This window comes from Tenrec ecaudatus, chromosome 11, assembly GCF_050624435.1.
Source record: "Tenrec ecaudatus isolate mTenEca1 chromosome 11, mTenEca1.hap1, whole genome shotgun sequence".
Lineage (NCBI taxonomy): Eukaryota > Metazoa > Chordata > Mammalia > Afrosoricida > Tenrecidae > Tenrec > Tenrec ecaudatus.
The window spans coordinates 129966491-129971596 of NC_134540.1; the positions used below are offsets into that span (position 1 = coordinate 129966491).

Below are 5106 nucleotides of genomic sequence, written 5' to 3' on the forward strand. Positions count from 1 at the left end.
ATTTTGAAAATTGTTAATGCCACGTCAAACATTTCCAGGATGCTATGCATAAGGCTTGACTTTAAAATCACAGAGAGTTGTGCTGCTTATCCTATCTTATTCCCTAGTGTGCTCCCTCTCACCCCACCCCGCCTTTTTTTAAAAGGATCATTTTATTGGGGGCGCTTACTTCTACTTTTTATGATAGCATTTAATCATTGGTTTGAAAATGAGACTTTAAACATACGTATGTTTTATATTCCTCAATGAATTCTGTTTACTAGGGAAACAGTCAACATATCCTGTTAGTGATGAGGGGAATAAATCAAAGATTATTTTCTCTAGTTAATGCCTCCCAATTTATCCCTTGTAATCAGTCCCTAAAGGCTCAAGTAGAAATGTTTTTCATGTGGATTACCTCCTAGAAATGACACAGATTTGGCAAAATAAAAATTGTGCACCGAGTCAATGCAAATCTACACGGTCTGGTGTGATACTGAGGATAATGGCAAAGGCATTTCAAATGTTAAATATCGTGAATGTGCCCATTGGGATTACAAGGTCCTATTTAATTAGTCTGTGTGGAAACAATAGGCTCTGAGGAATATTTTATGATAGGACTCCCACTAGCCTGTTCTTTAATACCATTCGTGACTTTCCCATTCTGAAAGCAATGAGAGGAAACTGTGACTGTAGTGACGGCATTGAATGCAATCTTGAATATGCGATCAAAGTAAACTATTGTGCCGATGGTTTGTTAAAGAACTAACATGCTTGTACATTTAAGTGTCTCTAATTGAAGATCGTAATTTACATACTTTGAGGTAGCATGCAATCTTGGTTGTCAATCCTTTCAATGTCCCATAATACGAAATTGTGAAGAGGTGTAAATCAATACAATAAGGGCTTTTGAAATTGATACCATGATGTTTTGCTTCAGGCAGTTATTTAAGCAATATAACACACAACAGAGAGACTTCTTTGCGTATATAGATATTTCTACTTTTTAAGGAAACTCAAACACCATTCCTGTTCACCTGTTTTTTTCAGCTGTGTCGACTCTGGGCAGAGGCTGGCAAACATTCATGAGAACATCTTCATTATTCTTGAGAGCTTTTCTACACTTTATAGAACTATTAGCATAGATGATTCTAGACTAGCTAAGATATAAAATGAGATATAAGATCTTATTTATTACAAGTTCACTTATAATATATAATGAAACAGTTTGAACAGAAGAAGTCCACACCAGGATATCTAAATCACTTAATAGGCATTAATAGAGCCTTTGTTCCTTACTGACATCAATGGCCCTACTTATGTGAAGGGAAATTGGTACCCCTGTATAGAATCCAGGAAATCTGAAAACACACACTCATTTGTCTCTCTATTCCACCCCTGCTAATTCTTGAGTTCTACTACCCCAGGGAAGTCTAACCATGTGCCTGTGTAAACTTGACCCCTTTCCATACACATACACATGTTTAGGCACACACAAGCACTTTAAAGCAATTTACAGCCTTTCCAGTTTACTTGTCCTTGGTTCTTTCTACCTGTACTATTCTTGCCTCCACATGACTTTTTAGCCCCCTTTCATCCTCCTCTTTACCCTTGCTGTCTTCCATCCTTTCCTTTGTAAGTAACTGGCTTGAGTCCGCATTCTTTATCAGGGCGTAAGAAGGAGTACTGAGACAGAGGTAGTGGCTCTTGGAAGAAACAGAGTCAGGTTGTTCCACCTCTTTGCCATTTACACAGGTTATGCTTCTCCTCTGGCATTTAGTATAGCAGACTGTTTTCTTCCTCCCACCACATTCTTGACACGTTCCTCTCCTTCCAGCAGACATTGACTTCTTCAAGAATAAAGACTGGGAAATAAAAGAATAAAAACTGGTTCTTGAACGTGACTAACACAATCTAAGTAGGGTTTCAGCAATCATTTGCTTACACAAAGCTTAAATGACCAAAATTAAAAGGAAAAAAAGATGTCTAGGAAAGACGAGAATCCGCTGATTACATGCAGTAGAGGAAAAAGTGTGTTACACTGAGGCAGCAGTCATCTCTCACTTTCCTTTATTTCTCAGGGCACAAGGACTACCATTATAGAATTTCCAAATTCATTAATATATTACTCATGCATGTTTCTAATTTCCAAGGTACGACTTAATATTTTTTTGATTGGAAAAGTTACTTTATGAAGCCTTAAGTAGCACTAAATATAATTAAGCTGTGATCCAGAGTAAGATACAATGTAATAGTTCAAATCCAAAATAAAAGTTATAGATGCGACCATGAAATTTCCTAACACTTGATTTTAATAACCACTAATTTTCTAAAACAGAGGAATCATTATTTACAGATGGAGTATTGTGCACAATTTTGCATCAAGTATACTTTGTGTGTATATATATGTGTGTGTGTGTATATATATATATTATAACCAAGATGATATGAACTAGGAAACGTTATATTAATAGCAGTACTAGAGTGCAGAGTTTGAGATAGTTTTATAAATGCCTTTTCAAAGCTTAGGCATGTCTCCTGAGTTTCTTCTCAGGACTGAAGTCAAAATCCTAACTGCCAAAGAGAGCTTTTCTTGCTTTAAATTGTTCATCTGCTTTGGCAAGTTCAGTATCCCTGAGATAGGAACCACTGCAATAAGAAGGGAGTGAACAGCTTCTCCCAAAGGAATATTGATTGATGTTTCATTATGCCTACTGCCCTGGTCACCACGGGTAAATGTTTCCCAATCTAGTGCTTGGCAGCACCCAGGCGCTTCAGTAATGGTTCATCATAAACCCAACATTCTCCATCTTCATGAAATAACCTTGTCTCCCATTGAACTTCCTTCTCTTTCCTTTTCTGGGCTTCTGCTCGTTGTCTTTCTACAAGTTTATGCTTTGCTTCAGTTGCTGCATCGATGTCTCTGATTTTTAAGTTGAAAGTGACGTCTTTCCAAAGGCAGCGGGATTCATACTCATTCTGATCTTCCAACTTCCTCACTTTCTTCTTTATTATAGGCAACTTTTTGATATCTATAAAGACTGTATTTTCCCCTGTTGCATATTTTGCGTACATGACACCATTCCATTCTCCTTCAATTGAGCAAAGAGACTTCTTATCATTTGGAGTAAAAATCTCAGCGGTAATTCTGTGCTTCTTTCCTCCATAAAAAGGTTTAGTGTGGAAGACGATGTTTGCACTATAGCCTGTTTTGGAACAATTAATATTGCATTCTCCTCCTAGCTCCACCCAGGGCACTGTGAGGATGGACCTTCCATAACCATTGGGGAATGTGAGAATGTAATGTTCATCATAGTCTAGACAAGAGACACAGCCTTGCCCTATGTTGTGCACCTCGATTGACATCCCAAGGAATTTTGACTTGGTCCATATATGCGCATTGAATTGTATCTTCTTGTTAAAACACTCAGCATAAAAAGCTGAAATGGGTGGATGATGGGAAACCTGTTCAGCCACAAAGATTACACTGTTTTTAGAAACCCAGGGAACTGGTCCTTCTGAAACTAGTTCTGCGTTCTCTTCAGTGTCATTTGGTAACGTCCAGTGACACTGAAAAATCTCACCCAAAATGGGGTTGTATGGTTTCTTGGCAACAGACCCTTTCCTTCCTGCGTGAAAGGCTGAGAGATACCACTTTACCACCTGCACCATACGGTCCTTGGGATCCTTCTGGTCACTAATGCTGACAAAGAGGTCCGGATGTGCAAAAAAGTCTGCATACATTTCTAAAAGAGATCTTCTTTCAAGAATAAGTGTTGGAAGAACTACCTTAGTAAGATCCATTCCAAGTCGAACCTAGGACAAGATGTGCATGATAACACTCTTGTGCTCTTCCACAGAACCTGCCTCCCCTTCATCATCTCTATCGTCATGGGAATCAAAAAGGTCAGCATCACTGGTTCCGTTGGACAAGGAAGAATTAAGGGATTCTGTGGTTGTCTGGGCCGCTTCAGACTGTTTCCCGAGCTGCTGTGTGTCAAGACTGAAGCAGATCCAGAGGAATCTATTAAGTACATTGGGGAGGAGCCACTTAGATGAAATTCATCAGCATCATAGAATTCATCCTCACTGCTAGAGTAAGAGAACTCTGGGACTGTGTTTGGAGACAAGTTGACATGGCTGGGAGAAGTTAGACTGCTACTAGGTGGTGAGTGTCTGCTGCCTGTACTATTTGGCATTGGAGTCTGATGACGTCCCAGAGTAGCCAATACAGGTCCAACTGGTAGGGAAGATGGACGCTGCTCTGACTTACACAACTGAGCAGGTTCTGAAGGTAAGACCGTCTGGGAAGGCATTGTGCTTATCACAGGTTCCAAGGGACTAGGTTGATAGATTGCATCTACAGGATTGATAGTGCTTTTAGCAATCTGCAGCAATACAATGCAGTGTTTGATGGATTCTATCATGCTATTTGTTGTCTCTTTGAGAGTTTCAATTTTCTTTCTCTGTTCATCATCTTTGCAGTTTTGAAGTTTGTCATCAAAAAGCTTTAATTGTTCTATCAAAATTTGTAGGTAAGCATCCGCCTCTGTAAGTTTCTTATCCAAGTCTTGGACACTAGGAACAAATCCCGAATCTAAACCTTGCAGCTGGAGAGTATGTCGAAGAATTGTTTCTTCTAAGGCATGGATCCACTTCTCTCGCTCATCAGCATCACGAGCCTGGGAATGGAAGGTTTTCTGATCAACAGTTATTGTGAAGGGGCTGTCGCCCTCATCGTCTATACCAATCACAGCTCCTCTGAGTCTCACACATCCTCTGCGTTTGCCTCTCATCATTTTGTCTTTGGACATGTAGTAGGAGAATAGCCGCGCGTTGTAGTTGAGCATGAACCAGCGATACTGCCAGCCCTTCATCTCGTTAGTCCACTTGCTGAGCGGCCCCTCCATGATGGATGCCATCTTGTGACGACTTAATAAAATTTTAAGAGGAATGGATTCATTAAGAAATATTGTTGATATTGTATACAAGGAGACTTCAAAAAATTCATGGAAATATGGAATTATGTCCAAGAAATATTGAAGCCCCTTCATACAGTTTTTAAAAATGCAATAATAGATATAACATGCTATCTATGAGGGGTTATAAAAAAGTTGGAAAAAAGCT

At 39.3% G+C, this 5106-nt stretch overlaps 1 pseudogene; it reads right to left on the reverse strand.

Moving 5' to 3' along the window:
- Positions 1-2551: 2551 nt before the first annotated feature.
- LOC142461508 (oxysterol-binding protein-related protein 9 pseudogene) lies at positions 2552-4901 on the reverse strand (annotated as a pseudogene).
- Between the last annotated feature and the right edge of the window lie 205 nt (positions 4902-5106).